This window comes from Ixodes scapularis, unplaced genomic scaffold (assembly GCF_016920785.2).
Source record: "Ixodes scapularis isolate PalLabHiFi unplaced genomic scaffold, ASM1692078v2 PGA_scaffold10__122_contigs__length_95168666, whole genome shotgun sequence".
NCBI classification, from domain to species: Eukaryota; Metazoa; Arthropoda; class Arachnida; order Ixodida; family Ixodidae; genus Ixodes; species Ixodes scapularis.
The window spans coordinates 74,702,058-74,719,635 of NW_024609836.1; the positions used below are offsets into that span (position 1 = coordinate 74,702,058).

Consider the following 17,578-nt stretch of genomic DNA (forward strand, 5'->3'; position numbering starts at 1 on the left):
TTGCAAGCTAGGTACAACTGTACATGCATCAAAATAAAGCCTTTATTTTGTCTACTAGTCTGTTATGCGACACCTGCATAGAGAAAATGTTCTGTGAAGGCCAGACATTTTCTCTGCTGTGGCAAGGTTCATGCTAGAAACACATATTTGCATATAGAACTAATAAAAACTTGTCTTGCCAATTATTTTCTTATAGTGAGTTGTGTGGAGTGTAAAATCCCAATCCGGCTCATGTGGAAAAAAAAAAGTCATTAATGCGGTTCTCTCGCTTGGGAGTTAAAATTAGAAACATTGAAACCAACTTGATCCAAATGAAAAATGCCAATTGGATCGATTCCAATTGTGAATTATTTTAAACTGGGCATACTGCTAGCTTGACCAGTTCAACGAGCAGTTTCTTTAGTTCCGCGGTATGACTTGTTTCGGTACAGTCAGACCAGATTCATTGCCAGGGGTAACTGTTTGACTGCCAGTTAGAACAGGCTGACTGCGAGTTCAAACTCTTTGGCTGCCAACTTGGACATTAAAACACCAGAGTCGCCAGTTCAAGCTACCAGTTTTGCCTGGTTAGCTACCAGTTTGAACTGTACAATCAACAGTTCAGTCAATTCTGCTGCCAGCTTGGCCAGATCACTTTCCAAGTTCGGCCAGTTTCGACAGTTTGATTTCCAATTTGCCCGGTACAATTCAACTACAACCTGTTAATTTCGGGTTTGACCAGTTCATATCCAAACTGTTCTCAAATCGTTTTTTTTTTTAATAGAGAGTAGCAGTGGCTTTCAGCGGTCATTCTGGGTTCAATAAAATAAGAGCTTGAGCCAAGGAACATTGCAAAGCGACAATTTCCTGTCATTCCTTGGCTCACCCTATCTTCGATCTGGCAACATGCCCAAACACTGGCTGTTGCTTGTATTGAGTGAACCAGGAAATTCCTATGAACCACCATGGAACCTCGAAGCTTGGCAGACGCATTGCTACCTTGGCCATCTCTGACCGAGGAAGGTCAATAGAAAGCCAGGGTGCATCAAATACTAATAGCGGCCTGTTTACCTGGCAATCAATGACCAAGGAAATTGATTGGTCAACCAGGAAAGACCTTCCGTGGTAGTTCCGTGGCTTTCTGGAGCAAGGGAAGACTGAAGCGCCAGGCTGGTATACAGACGTAAATGGCTGGGCAGTCGTGGCCAAGCTATCACAACTAGGTGTCAATCCTGGCCCCAGCTAATCCAACAAAGTGTTCTACCTGGGTCTTAAGCAGGATGAGCAAGGCGGGGTTAACGATTAATAGAAATAAGGTACCGCTCGCGAACTATAGAGTCAACCACCCGGGTTCTATCGTAGATGATGGTACCTCGAGGCCGAACGAGGATAAATTGAAGGCCATCCTTCCGCCACCGCGCGACGCGAAGAGCCTTGGAAGGTTCCTTGTAATGGTCGGTTTTTATCGGCAGTTCATTCCAGGGTCCGCTGGACTAACATGGCCACTGAACTTTCTACCCCACAAAGGCTCGAGATGTGCCTGGGGCCAAGAACAAGAGGTAGCTTTCTCTTCCCCCACGAAGGCGATAGCAGCCACAGCTAGCTTGTGCCTGCCAGACCTTAACCGCCCGTTCGTTGTACAGACAGACACGAGCAACTACGGCTCTTTAAATGCGCGGCGGAGTTGAAAGTTTGTCTTTTGAATGCGTTGCACGACGCCAGAGAGAATCTTGATGCCACCAGGATCGAAGAGGCGGCTCTGTACGATAAGAGTCATCTTCACCTGGAGTACAACGTGGGGGCCTCGTCCTCAGGAGAACCGATCCTTTTAGAAATGCAGCCTTATTTGCTCCGAAGTAGGAAAGGCCCTACGTGGTAAAGGCACGACTGTCACGTCTTAACTACAGGCTCGCTCGGAAAAATACGAGCGAGGAGTCTGCCCCAGTCCACATCACAGACTTGGAAGAGTTGCATCTTCGTGATCGGGATGACAATGAACGAGAACCTATCGGGCAAAACGAGGAATCCGCCGTTCCCCGTGACTCTCGCGTGCGACAGGCAACGCTTCCTAAGCGCGGTAGCCGAACAGTGGGGTGGCGCGCCACCCCAGATTGTGTTCATTTGATACAAGGTAGAACTACTTTGTGTCGCCTGGAACAACATTGGGAATACAAGTCAGGCAGTGTTGGCGGTAACGCGTGACGTTTTGCCAACATAATAACGTGCCTTAAAATTCCGAGATATAGCCCACCTAAAAGTGAGAGCAAATTGGGTGAAAATGAGGAATGGGCTAACTTTCGGTGCGCAATCAATGAAATTTTTAAGAATGCTACTTTTATATTTTGTGACCTGTCAAGCTTGTTTTTACATTGAGGGGCAACGGTGGATAAAAAAAAACTGTCCTCAGTTTTTCACTTTTGCTTATCTCCCGCTATGGCTGATTAACACCAACTCAGTCAAGGTCGCCATCGCCCAGAGCCCTGCAATTACTACAAGTGAGATATATTTGAGTGTTATTGAAAGAATAGCAAGTCGTGCCAAAAATAAGGGTGGTTTATCAATCGGGGGTATGGCATCTCTCCTGATATTACGCGGTCGTTACTTTTTCAAAACAGTAACTGATGACGTCCTTAGGTTATGTATTTTGAGGAACAGGTGACGTAGTCACGCGACTTCTTACATTTGTTCCCAAGACTTAACGCAATTATGTACATTCGAATTCTTTTAATTTTTGTTATTAGGCAGGAAGATATACATTTTTGCATTTTGCATGGATTTTTTTTTTCGCGATTTTATTCCTGAGTATTTATTTCTAACTGAAAAACAAATAAGGTAGTTATGTTAAGTTTCGGCATGGATATAATATTCCTTTAAATGTGGCGCTTATGCATACCTGTAACGTCAAAATGGCAAATTGTTTTGATACATAAATTATTAAACGCAAAGGTAATGTGCGTTACTTTTTCTGTGTAATAACAGCGGAAACACGTTTCCTTTATTTCGAGGTAACGTGTGTTGTTAACGTGTTCCTTTCACTTGCAAGTTACCTTTTTTCGGTAACCCTTACAACACTGGAGTCAGGTAATAACATAAAGCTTTCAGTAACGTTTTTAAAGCTTTATGATATTTATGGTGTTTGCAGTGTTTACTATAAATATACAAAAGTTTTGCAACGATGCAACTTCCCTATATGAGAACAGGACAACGTGAGCTAGAGTTTGTATTATTTCTTTTTATAAATGGCTTTATAAATGAATTGATAGTCTTTATCTAACATCAGCTATTCATGTTCCCGTTTTGAGAAAATGTTTGCAAATTTATTTTATTTCCCCTGTTGATCAATCCACTCCAACGAGCCTCTCGACACGCTTACAACACTGGTACAACACCCTCGGTGCAACGCTTATTCACGTTTTTAACCCAGATTTTTATAATCCAAGTTTCGTCTTACTGTTTAATCTTACAGCTGCGGATCATTAAATGGCATCCGATGTTTTTGAGCACGTGAAAAATAAGAATGCATTAATAAATAAATGCACAAAAGGCTTGGGCGCAATCGAGCTCGTGGTGTGTAAGCATTTGACTAAAAACCCCGAGACTGGGAATAAAAGGGACGGACAAACACAAGGTCTCAAACACAGCTCAAAATTATTCGACAACAAAAGGGCTTATGCACACATCAAATCCTACACAAAATACTAGAGACAAGAGAAAGAGAGAGAGAGAGAGAGAGATAAATGGCTTTTGTCCGAGTTGTTGCTTTCGTCCGAGTTCAAGTTTTTTTCAATATCAGTTCGCTTTTTGGTAGGTTCCAGGTCATTTAGTTCGTTGCGTCCTTCCTTTCCCAGGGTTCTGGTTCTCGCCAGAAATGTCTACGCTTTAAGCGAACCTTGAAACGTCCGTCGTTTGGGGTTCTTTGGGGGCACTTCCGGTGTGAACAGTGTTGAAAAACATTTTGGTCTTTGTTTTTTTTTATTTTTGGTAAAGGAGGTCACTGCTACGCAGTTCTATGGTAAACGTTGCTTTGTTGTAGTGCCTGTTGCAAGGGTTTTCCCATTTCTTTCTCTTTCTCTCTTTCTTTACTCTCTAGTTTTTTTGTGTAGGATTTGATGCCTATATAAGACCTTTCGCTGTCCAATAAATTTCAGCTGAACATGATTGTAAACCTGAGACTGGAACAGGAAGAGAACACAACAGAAGGTAGTTACTACCTTCTGTTGTGTTCTCTTCCTGCACCAGTCTCAGGTTTACAATCATGTTCAATTTACACCAGCTCGCCTGGACTCTGACTGTTTTTTCGTAAATTTCAGCTCTGTTCGAGAGCTTGTGCTTCTCCGTCCCTTCTCTTCCCAGTCTCGGGAGCTTTAGTCAAATGCTTATTAAATGAATTGGCACAATGTAGCCTTTTCTTTTGGTGTACAAGGAAACCTTGACCTGAATAACTAGCTCTATATCAGTATTTCAAGTTTCAGTACCAGTATTTTACGCGTACATCGACCTCGATTGACTCTGTAGAAATATTGGCTATAGAGTTTTGCTGCAAAAATAAACCCCAATAATGCCCGACATTAGGATATTTGATCGGCGACAACACTTTTATTAGTTATTATTCAGACATACTGCTGGCTTACATTTGAGAGCCCTAGCAGGTGTGGGTGGTATGTACATGAGATAAATGTACAGACAAAAAAAAGCATTTGCACTAGATTATACAGAACTTAGTTAAATAAATAAACTACACTTTGAGACAAAATTAAAAATATTTCGTATCAGAACAAATGATTTATACGTTTCCTCAAGTTAATGGAGGTTGCACTAAAGCACGTGGGAGAAATTCTTCAAAACAAAATTCCGTAGACAATTTAAGAACATATAGACGCTGTCACAGTCCGGGGCCTCTGAAGGAGGCATGCTACAATTATGAAATGAAAATGTGAAGAATGATCCCTTGAAACACTTTGTATGAGAGGATAAGGGCACAAAATACCTACTGTTGGAGCCTATAACTACACGAGACAATCTCGGTTTCAGGTATTTAACCACGTCAATATTAGACGCAATGGTTAATAGCGAAAACATGAAAACCATCCTAGTGTGGTAGCGCCTTTCTATTGGCGTGTGCAAATTGGCTTGTGCGTAGAGAGGGGAAAGAGAGTCAAGGTTGTTACATACATTCATTATATATGAAACGTAGTATTTTCCGTTCAACCATTTTCAGTTTGTTTATACTGTGATGTCTCGATAATACGGACGCCTCTGTTCCTCCCAAATATGTTATAATGTGAGTTGTCCATAACAACAAGCCAAATAGGCATGCATTGTCCCAGTTTGCCCTTGAAAGGGGTGTCCATGTAGCGGGGCATCCATATTAACGGGGTCCGTATTAAGGAGACATGACTGTATCTCCTTGTGTAGGATGGTTCCAAACAGCTGATATGTACTCGAGTACTGGGAGAAGCATGCAATCAGCTTAATTGATCTGGTGCAATGCTTTAGATTAGGTTTTAGGTGCCAAAGTTGCCTCGGACTTAGCATACAGTTTAATCAACATTAATGCTCCACCATAGGTCCGCTGAAAGAGTTACGCCAAGGCATTTAAAGTTCGAGAGGCTTGGGAGAAAGTTGTTTACTCTGTAGCGAAACGTAAACGGACATTTTTTTTCTAGCTACGGTAACACTCACATCTTTGATGGGGTTAAATGACCTTTGCCAAGCAGAGCACCAGTTTGAGAAATCCTGCAAAAGTTTAGTGAAATAAAGCATGTCGTCTGGTTGTTTTATATCACGGAACAAGAAACAGTCGTCCAAGAACTTTCTTATTTTTGCTTTAACACGATAACCCAAGTCGTTCATAAACATAAGACATAAAAGAAGCCCCAGGACAGACCCCTCTATATGCCGACTTTTCGCACGTTCGTCTCTCCTGTCCTAACTCATTTTTTTTTTTGTTGTTGTTGTCTCATGTCGCCATATATATCCTGATTCCGTTTTCCCATATTCTGAGAACTGATACGCTATTAGAGGCGGCCTCTTCTGCTGAAGAAGAAAGAACAGTATAGCCGCTATAGTTCGGCCGTGACAATTCCTCGTATCTGTCTACTGCTTTGGCTGTTCGCATAATGCGGCAACATTATCTACAATACATAACGGCGGGACGGGAGAAAAAAACACGAGGTAAGTGACCTCACGCACCGATAATGTAACGATAAGAGAGCACAGAGCTCTAAAGGGGGTAGGCAAGAAAAAGCTCCTGTTGTCGAAGTTCATTATTCGCACAACCTTCACAGACAATCGACGTCGAGATCGACTCCACTCTTGAATAGCCGCTCCCGCCCTTTATATCGGTCGTTTTTCACCGTTAAAGTCAAAGAAGGGTAGAACACCATGCCGCCTTTTTCGAAATGCGAGATGGAATGCACCGTTGAGCTCAGAACGATGCGGCACGTAACCCTGTGCGATGTCTACATATGTTTCGATGACATCGGGCATAAAAGCGCCTCGTCACGCTCTTTTTTCACTCGGTTCTTTTCTAGCTCATCCAAATGTTCTCTGTGCACGTGTCTCAAGCACTGGTCGGTCCTGGTGTGTTATGGTGACGTAACGTATCTTTGCGAAACCTTCGGAGACGGAGGCAAGCTGACGTCGTACTTGCGTCCGTTGTCTGAAAAGGATCAAACAATGTGGGAGCGGATGACTTCAAAGGTAAGCAACATTCTTTCATACTGAGTAGCTTCGTCGCAGCCAAATTTGCGCCGGCAAGGGAAAGCGTAACCAGTTAATGAGTTACGTCTGCTTCATAATGTGCATGGCCTCTTGTCAGAGGTGCACAACGTAGCATATATACACGGCATAGCACCGTATAATATTTCAACTCGAAGTTAAAATATTTAACAAATAGAAAAGGAAGAACCGTTTGTGCAGTCACGTCTCATTGCTGAGTCAGTTCACGCCAAACGATCCAGGCATAAATTCAACCCTGAAAGATTCTGTCTAAAAAAATTCTAGGTGGTATTGGTGATGTAAAAGTAAACTTTCCAAGATAATTTTGCTATAGCTATTTATTTCATTTAATTTGTTTTACGAACATTTCGATTTTGCGGCACACAAGCCCCAAAGGGTAAAAAACAATTTTTTTTTCTCGAAAAGCTTTGAAACAAGATTGTGAAATAAACATCGCTTTTAGAAGGTAAGCATATTCTCGTAAATTACTCACTATGTTTTGTCACGTATTTCCGAGTGTTTTGAGGGTTCAGACAAGTTAAATATTCCCGCGCTCAGGGCCCAGCAAACAACGCTTGGTCACGGAATTTCAGAAGATTCCCGTTTATTTTTACTCGGGGCGTAATCTTCATCTTTTTGCCATTGTTTCTTGTTCTAGAAAGTGCGGAGGCGCTGCGAGTGGCCGCAGGGGCAAGACGTGTGTTACATGGGCTCCGCTCACTAATCAGTTTTTCCTGCGGTCATCTGCTTGATTGTGCCTCTATTTCTACGCTACCGCACGGCGGAAGTGGCGCGGAACATTTGGATACCATTTTTTCGGTGTTCGACCCGTTTTTCGCCGAGAAACTTCGATTTCCGTGGCCGAAGCGAGGCGCCGCCTCGCTAAGCCTAACCGTACTATGTGGCCACACCGAGTGGAAACCTCTCGAGTCCTCCGGAGTCCAAGTGGGACCAGACTGCCACGCAGGGATTACCACACACACCGGTACGCTCTACTCACTCTTGCGTCGTCATGGACGGAGACGAGATTTCGCCGGAAGATTTCCACGCGCCTAACAGCGGCTGGCAAGACGCAATCAAGAAAGCATATGCGAGGCGCAGGCTGCAAAGCGCAGCGGTGCAACCCCGCCAAAATCAACTCGAGACGACTGGCCTAGCGGCCAAAAGAGCAGCTGGAGGAAAGAAAACCCCGAGGCTTCCCAAGCTACCGGAAGATGACGTCCGGGTGGTCTTTCGATTGCGCGGGGGCATTCAACTAAAACCGGTGGACTGCGTGACGCTACAGCGTAGCATACAACTAGCGGCGAACGTGACTGGCGGCATGGCAGCTAGGAACACCTTTCGGCTAAACGAGCAGCAAAACACGCTTCTTGTTAGCACCCCGAGCCCCAAATCGCCACGCGCTACTGTCAACTCACGAAGTACACGTACCGAGAGAAGGAATGGGAAGTCGCCGCCTACGTCGTTCCTCCCGACAACACCCAACGAGGCGTCATTCAAGGCGTACCGCAGGAAGACTCCGAGCAAAGACATTCTAGAGAATCTCGTTCACAGCAGAAACCCCTCCGTACTCCATGCACGCCGCATGGGACGCTCCAACTCCGTCCTCATTCTCTTCGAGGGTGATCGTGTACCCTTTTGGGTCCGGTACGAGAACGTCGACTTTCGATGTTACATTTATAAAAAGAAGGTAGAGATTTGCCCAACCTGCGGCAGCGTGGGACACAGGGGGGATGTCTGCCCCAACCCTACAGATCGCCGCTGCAACGCGTGCTACGCGCTCAACCCGGCACCCACTCACGATTGCCTACCATCCTGTGGGATATGCGGCAAGAGTCATCCGACGGGAAATAAGAAATGCCAGCTTCTTTACAAGACCCCGCACATCCTAGTCAAGCGCAAGTGGGACCGTCTTCGACAGGCTGCGGAACAGCGCACGCCATTCCAGCCGAATTCAATCGACTTCCCTCCTCTCCCTCCCGCGTCACGGTCGCGAAGCCGCACGCCAGCGAAGCGGAAAAACCCGCGGAAACCTAGCAGAAGCCGCTCCCGGTCCCGACAAAGGGTTGGAGGGGATCAAACCGTTCAAGGGGTGCGCCGCCCGCCAGCAAGCCGACGCGCGAGAGCAAGGACAAGACGGCCAACAACTCGAGAAACTCGGACTTGAACGATCTTCGCAAGATGGTTACCGAGCTTCGCGATGAGAACCGACGGCTGCTCGACCGACTCGAACGGACGGAGCAGGAATGCGCCAACCTTCGACAGCAATTGCAAGCCGGGACGACACTCCAGACACCAGATCCAGCAGCAACATCCCCGCCTGTCAAGCGCAAGATGGCGACACGATCCAAATCACCTGCACCTGCGAGAGAGGGAGGCTCTTCGGCCCCGTCCGTTCAACAGGAAATCCACCAAGCCTTTGCCGAAGTGCTGCAGAACCCAACATGGCTCGCCAGTCTCGCCTCACAACTCGACCGCCTCCGGGCGACACCACCTAACGCGCACGAGCACCATGCGTAAATCCAAAACCTACGTCGTCTGGCAGTGGAACTGTCGCGGTTACGGCAAGCAACGCGGACACTTCCAACAGCACATAAATGCACTCCCCGTCGAAGACCGACCGGACGTGATTGCGCTGCAAGAGCCAAGGCGCCTAGCCAAGCTCTCGGGCTACGTGACGTTCGGGTGCGACAAATCGGAGAAGACGCAAGTCACGACACTGGTCAAGAGAAACGTTCCGGTAATCCTCCATGACACGGGCATCTCGACCATCGACCATCTCGTAATCGAAATCATCGCCCCCAAGAAAGCGGACACCCGCAGTCTTTTCGTGCTGAACATCTATAGCGGTCCTCGTTCCAAGCACAAGTTTGCCAAGCTTTTCTGCGCGGCGCTAAACATCGCCCGAAAACAGCCTCTCCTCGTCGTGGGAGATTTTAACGCACCACACCCGGCCTGGGGGTACGGGACGGAAAGCGTTAAGGCCAGGAATCTCTGGACAGATACCCACGAGTCCGGCCTCTCGCTGCTCACCGACCCGGACCAACCCACCCGGCGCGGGAACATCCGACAAAACGACACCACGCCGGACATCGCCTTTACGAAGCACGTCAAGGAGGTAATATAGAGCAACACGGGAGAAGACCTCGGAAGCGACCACTTTGTTGTCCGCATCGATGCGACGGCTGGCCCGACTCAACGCAGGGGCAAACCTTGCACGGTCGTTGAGTGGGACAAGTTCCGTTCGCTTCTCGAGGAAGAGCACGTCGACGACATCCGGGACATCGACCTCTGGTCAGACTGGATCCGCACCCCAGCTGACCACGCCACCAAGGTGATTCCGGGAGACGGAGGTCTCGACGCGGCGGACAGCCGCCTTCTCCACCTCTGGGAAGCCAAGACACAGCTCGAGACATGACTTCTCACGCAGAAGAAGAACAGATCGCTTCGCCGACGCATCGCTCAGCTTAGCCGCACCATCGAAGAGCACGCCGAGCTCGTCTGTCAACAGCAATGGCAAGATCTATGTGACAGCTTCGACGGGCAGCCCAACGTGCCAAAAACGTGGAACATCATTCGACACCTCCTCGACCCGGAAGGCAACAAGGCCGCGAAAAATAACCGTATGTGCGAGATCGTCCAAAGAAGCGGAAAATCCGAAGAGGACCTCATCGACTTGGTCCGCCAAAGATATTTGGGTGACACGCCGCCCCGCTCGCCCACCACCTACGCGGGAAGCCCTAACGAGGTACTGGACGCCGATTTCACAACCTTCGGAGTGACCGCTGCCATCCGCGACCTCAAAACGAAATCCGCTCCCGGTCCCGACGGAGTCACAAACAGGATGCTCCGACACCTTCAACACGACATGGTCGACAAGCTCACGGCTTACTTCAACAGGTGCTGGCACGACGGGAAGATTCCTCCGGCCTGGAAGACGGCGAGGGTGGTGATGTTTCCAAGCCCGGAAAGAAGTCTTCCATCGACGCGCTGCGTCCTATCCCGCTCACCTCGTGTGTCGGGAAATTCATGGAGCATGTCGTACTGAACCGACTCAACAGGTTCATGCAAGATAGAGCTCTCTACCCGCACACGATGGTGGGCTTCAGACCACACGTCTCGACGCACGATGTCATGTTGCGTCTCAAACACCAGATCATAGACGGAGAGGGCTGCTCCAGGCTGGACACGCGGGCCGTGCTCGGCCTGGACCTTACCAAAGCCTTCGACAACATCAAGCACAACGCGGTCCTGGCTGGCCTGGAGCAGGTGGGGGTTGGAGCCCGGACGTATGCCTACATCCAAGACTTTCTCACGAACCGCACAGCCCGAATCTCGATCGGCGGTGCCACCTCTGAACAGATTCCCATGGGCGACAGGGGCACCCCCCAGGGCTCTGTCCTTTCTCCTTTCCTATTAAATACGGCCATGCTGGGCCTCCCGGAGCGCCTGGAAGCCATAGGCGGCCTTCAGCACAGCATCTACGCGGACGACATTACGCTGTGGGTGGCTGGCGGCAGCGATGGCCCAATCCAGGACACTCTTCAAGCGGCGATCGACGCGGTCGAAGACTACGTGACGCCTCGAAGCCTCACTTGCTCGCCCCAGAAGACAGAGCTCCTCCTCCTCAAACCGGTTCGAGCTAAACAGCTCCCTTCAGACATCGAGCTGTACTCGCGGGGAGCCTGAATTCCGGCGGTTAAGAGCATCCGGGTTCTCGGGCTTTGCATCCAAGCGGACGGCAACAATTACTAGACGATCAACTCGCTCAAGGCTGCGACCTACCAGACCACACGACTCATTTCGCGGATCTGCGGCCGTAGATTTGGCATGAGAGAACGTAACCTGGTCCGACTGGTACGTGCCTTCGTCGTCAGCAAGATGGCATACGTGCTCCCGTTCCTTCGTCTCGCGGTAGCAGAGAAGACCTAGCTCGACTGTCTTATTCGCAAGTCGTACAAGAGGGCGCTGGGTCTACCCGACTCCACTTCAAACGACCGTTTCGCGGCCCTCGGCATCCACAACACGGTGGACGAGATCGTGGAAGCTCAACGCCTATCTCAAATGGAACGTCTCACGAGAAGTGCGACAGATCGGCATATCCTCTGCAGCCTAGGCATTCGCTACGACAGTCAGACTGGGCCCAAGTGCGCCGTACCCACGCAGGTCCGGACCGCACTCCTCATACAGCCCATACCGAAGCACATGCACCCGATACACCACGTGGGACGCAGGAGTGCGCGTGTTCGGGCTCTACACTCCCTCCTCAGCAAGAAACGTGACGTCTACTACGTAGATGCAGCCGACTACGGCACCGGCAAGATGGTCTCTGCTGTAACCGATGCCGGGGGGTCCCTCGTCGCAAGCTGCAGCATTGACACTACGGATCCGGGAACGGCAGAAGAGGTGGCCATCGCCCTCGCTCTCCAAACGTACAAGGCGCGCTTTGTTGTGAGCGATTCACAACGGGCCATGCGACAGTTTGCCAAGGTCGTGTATCGCCACAAGCAGCCAGATTTCTGTGCGGGTTCGCCCCCGCGACGTCTCCCATCAAGCTGATCCGGACCCCAGCTCACTCGTCTCTTCCCGGTAACGAGGAGGCTCACAGCGCAGCACGAGGATTGATTGGCCGGGCTGGCCTAACGCTGGACCCCTCCACCACGTCGTTGGCGGGGAGAGACGGGCTGGTCACATTCCGGGATGTCCTCAACTACTACGCGGGCGATCGCGCTCGCTACCCGCCGGCGCACGCCGCGCTGGACAAGGCATCGACGGTGGCCTGGCGACACTTGCAGACGAACTCCTACCCGAACCCTTCCACGCTCCACAAGTGGTACCCGGACCGCTGCACCACCCAAGTGCAAGCTCTGTGGAGCGAAGGCGAACCTGCGGCACATGCTGTGGGAGTGCGCACGACTCGATCGATCGAAGTATCCCAAGATCTCCCCAGTCACCAGTCAAGACGACTGGGACGCTCTCCTCAAGGCCTCCTCACAGGAGGTCCAAGAAGCCGTTGTCCGTTGGGCCGAGGACGCCGCCAAGATCCAGGGGATCGAAGCCGCCGTCTGAGGAAGACGACCGGGGAAGGCGACCCCTCGCGGGGCAGCTGACACCGATCGCCTAACACTCCATCTGGACAAATAAATATTTATTACTACTACTACTACTAGAAAGTGCCTGTTCATTTTCGCCCCAAGCCCGCGACGCTCCAAGCTTCTTTGCCGAACATTTCACGTGCTAACGCACTTTTGATAAGAAGCGGCCTGCGATCTTGTCGAGCCAGTCTCGCACTCGCTTGCTATTTCGACGTCTAATCGCCGCTTTTCTGCTGCCTCGACGCTTGTTATTTATTTTGCTTGGCACAAATCCGCCGATTAAACTTTCATTTTCAGTTCACTGTCCGTTATCTCGTCACCTTCGTTTTTTACATTCCTGGTGGAGGTGCGGGAAACGCATGTCCCTGCAGCGTACCCCTCCGAGGGCCCGCAGTGGAAGTCCGACACCAAGCCCACGAAGACGCAACGAAGACACAACCAAGACCCGATTAAGTCGTCGCAGCCAAGGGCTACCCCCGGAACTCGGATTTCTGCCAATCAAAACCAAGCAGCCAACGAGGCCAACGATGGGCCACCAGTCGTCGCAGACCCTGACCACCACCACCGTCATTTACCTGCCCATCGCCCCTCGTACGCCGACGCCATTCCACGGCGAGATCCAAGAGAACGTCGACGACTTGATCATACACTACGAGCGCGCGGCACGCCATAACGAATGGACTGCCGAGCAGTACACCCGTGAGTGATATGAAGGTGAACAGCCCTTTTCCTGTTTTTGGCGCTGCTGCAAGTTTTAGAACACGTTCTGTTCTAGAAGTGGGCTAGAACGAAAAGTTTAGACCCCAAGCCACCTACCATTTGAGACGTTGATAGTTAATATAGCTTTAGGTAGCCGCAAAACATGCAATAAACCAGGTAAGGTGTTCACCTTCATATTTCCCGCGGGTGTACCTGCAAAACCTCTACTTTTCGTTGGAGGGTACTGCGAGGCACTGGTTCGAGAACCAAGGGGCCACGGTCACGTTGTGGGACGCCTGCGTCACCGAACTGACACGGGCGTTCATGAATCAGCATCGTATTCAGCGGGCCGAAGACCTTCTACAGGCGAGGACTCAAGACCCTAACGAAACGGTCACCACTTTCGTTGCAGATATCCTCCGCCTGAGCAGCCGCGCCGACCCGCAAGCCGCTGACCAAAAAAAGTTGGGCTTCCTTATGAGAGGCGTGAAAAGGTAAATCTTCGGCGGACTTATTCGCAACACCCTGACGACCGTTGAAGAATTTGTTGCCGAAGTAACAAACATCAAGCGGGCGCTAATGGCCCGAATGCGCAACTATCATCGGCTCAACGACGTTTCAACTCTGGCATCGGCCAGCTCCGAGTTCAGCACCAGCGCCGACGAGCTTCGCGAGATGGTCCGCCAAGTCGTACGCGAAAAACTCGTGAAACTGCTGCCTGCTGCCGACCCCCCGGCGTCGCTGTCCATCGCCGAAGTTCTGAGGGAAGAGCTTGAGAGAGCCATCGAACCACGGGCTCCTGTCAACCTGCTCCGCTCCAGCGGCCGACTCTAAGCTACGCCGCCATGACAGACAGACCTGAATATTCGCCGTATGTCTGATCTTAGCATTTATGCGTTTCATTTGATTTGTGTTTCTTGCTTAGTGCCTGTAGCCTTTGCGATGTTGAGGGCGGGAGATATATGGTGCGATCGGCTGCTAGTTTAGATGAAAACATTTTGTTTGTTCACGTGCGATCGAGCTCGTGCCGACGAGTAACTATGTCGTCTTCCTCGGTGCCGAGACTGAACCGATGGAACGCCATAAAGCTGCCCTCGCCCCGCCCCCCCCCCCAGAGCCGCCGCCTGAAGACTGCGGGGGATGGAACGATTCCGTTGCAGTACCAGTTGTGGCTCCAGAGAATAGTTGTTGGTGTTTCCGTCTGCCGCGAGCAGGGCGACGTGATGGAGAGCAGGGGTGCTATGTTGCGCTTTTTGGACTCCCAGGAAACTAGGGAGAGGGAGGTGACGTCAACGCCACAGCAAACGCAGATTGGATGTTGATTTAGTTTTCTTCTGTCAACATCCAATCTGCGTTTGCTCTAGTCGTTGACGTCACTTCCCTCTTCCAAGTCTCCTGGGAGTCCAAAAAGCGCAACATAGCCCCCCTGGAAAGGCAGCGTTCAAATCCTTGCAGATAGTTGACGCTGAGGTCAGGCAATGATGCAGCGGACAGCGCGAAAATCGACCCAGTCGTGCTGTTTGTCCGGCTCGATCAGCACAGAATGTGCAGCTTCAGACTCTAGGGAAGATGTCGGCTGTGGAGCCGAAGCAATATTATCCCAGAATATGAGGAACCGAGCGGAGAGCGTATGCCTGATGCAGAAGCGATGAGGAGACCCTGGTCAGTTAGCAAGGTGCTATGCTGTGAACAGTGTGGGAATGTCAATTAACGTTCACTTGCCGAGCCGGCTTGGCCAGCGAGGTGGTCGCAGCCAATTTCTCGCACTAGCCGGCAGCAGACACGACGGGGCAGAGGCGATCGAGGAGGTTGCAAATGCGGAGGCCGGGAAAGTGGAAGATGCCGCTGCTGCATTTTTACCCGAAAAGGCATGCCGAGCCCTGGGCATCGAAGGGTGGTCCCATGGATGGCAGGTGCTCGGAATCGATCATTACACTAATTTGTTGCGTGTTCGATGATAAGGGCAGAAGAGATGATGCGACCATAGTGGCGACCGACTACGAGGTTTACTGAAAACATTCCGTTTATTCTCGTGCCGTCGAGCGTGTTCCGTTGAGTAGCTTTCTCGTCTTCATTGGTGCCGACGCCGAGGCTGAACCTATGGACCGCCACAGTCACATATTTGAATCTTGTGTCATGTACTGATTGTCTTTTTACGCGGAAGTCTGCTTTATCTTTTTCTTCCAAATGGTACTGCTCATTCGTAACAATAAATGTAAAATCTCAAACTGCCATATTTAAATTTTCAGTTTATAAAACCATTATAAATTTAATTAAGAGGCTCAATTGAATATAGGCCGTCTTTTTTATATAAATGTTTTTTTTGGGGGGTCAGAATAAAATTTGGAAGTAATTATAAAGTACAGTCAGAGTGAAAAGAGGCGTGTTCGAGATTGCATAACCTGCTTCCTAATAAAGCTGATTTCTTCTTTTTTTTATATATTTACGTTATAGTGCAACGCTTCCATGACTCCTTTATCAGTTGTTCATTTGAAGCAAACTCTAAAGATACATTGTTTTCAGATTCCGAAGAGTTTGTAGCAAAAAAATAAGGTATCTTAGTTAATAAAAAATTTCACATTAGACTAGGACAATGATGGTACTATTTGTATTCCGCTCGCTCTAAACTTACTTAATTGTTTAAAAAGAAGGCGGACATGTTTGTGCTAATAATTATCACTTCGAATATCACACAACTTAAATATTGCGTTACCTTATTTAATATTAGCCGACCAGTCTGTGTATCATTATGATGTCAATTTAAATAAAGAATTATCGTTGCTTAATATGGAACCTAAAATGTGCGAGGGCGTTCTAACAAGAAAAACAAATTATCATCTTTATTTCTAATATTATTATGCACCCAATACGGTTGTTTGTTTGTTTATTTTTCGAGGAAAAGTGCAGCAAGCGGCAAAATAAAGATAAATTCACATTGTTTATTTCAGTGCTCACTCGCCCGTAAACCATGGACATAGATGCACGTTTCCATTTCAGATGTTAGCATTACGTGAGCTATAAAATCAAGACGTGTAAAAACCCGTAGTCGCATTAATTTAACTTCTCACGTTTCATGTTTGCAGGTGCACCTTGGCAAGTATAACATTCAAACGGGCCGACTTCTGAGGGTCATTGCATACTTGAATGAGTACGAAAATTACAGCTACCACCTGTTCGCAAACAACTGTCAGCACTGGGCGAAGAAACTGCTGAAAGAACTTGGCATAGATTTGGACAATGCGTCCTTCATGAAGAAGATGAACCCCATCGATCGCTGTTTGCTCGATATTATGGATTTGCGGCTCATCTAGCTCTCCTTCAATTGCACGTTTCTCTGGCGACTCGCAAAGATGATGGAAACCACGCCAACTCCGGTGCGCCACCCAGCGGCTTCATGTCAAGGTAACCAGTTGGTCTTAAAGAAAACGTATATGAAGGACTGAAATCGACATCATCCCTTTGGACGCACGTAGATTGTCAAACTACAGTCGTAAGAACATTGCTGCGCATGATGGCGCACGGAAAGGACGTGTGCGGGTCCTGGTCCGCCCCCATCAAGCGCCTGCCGTTCATCGTCTGCTCTGGTCCTTGCTTACGGACGTTTCACTGCTTGTGTGATGGCGTCAGGAACGAAGACTACGGTCTCCTTGTTGCTAAGGGAGTCAGCACGTTCAAGTGTTCCGCTTGTGCGAAGCGGCACGACCCGGAAAGTGTTGTCCTCGAGACTGACACCCCAAGTAACGACTCGGCTGTGACAAACGGGACGCCGCAGGAGATGCAGCAAGAACCCACATCGTACGAACAATTCGAGCTACGACGACTGGTACGTCTTCTGTGCCAAAAAATTGACACTCTTACAACTGACGTACGCCCTCTGAAGAGCGAGAACGAGTCTCTTTGAGTGCATCTTGCCAAGAACACGGAATTACTGCGAAACAGTCTGCTGCAGAAGCCAGCCTGGCCTTCCTACGCAGCAACGCTGCAAAGCAACGCCCACCATTCTGTCGGCGAGATAATCGCAAAGCCAACCTCCGTGCTCGCACGAGTGACAACGGCGCATCGGTGAACAGTGACACCTGCACTAC

At 49.3% G+C, this 17,578-nt stretch overlaps 1 pseudogene; it reads left to right on the forward strand.

The window, feature by feature from the left end:
- The first annotated feature begins 9,211 nt into the window (after window positions 1-9,211).
- On the forward strand, window positions 9,212-13,610 carry LOC120843962 (annotated as a pseudogene).
- Window positions 13,611-17,578: the final 3,968 nt, after the last annotated feature.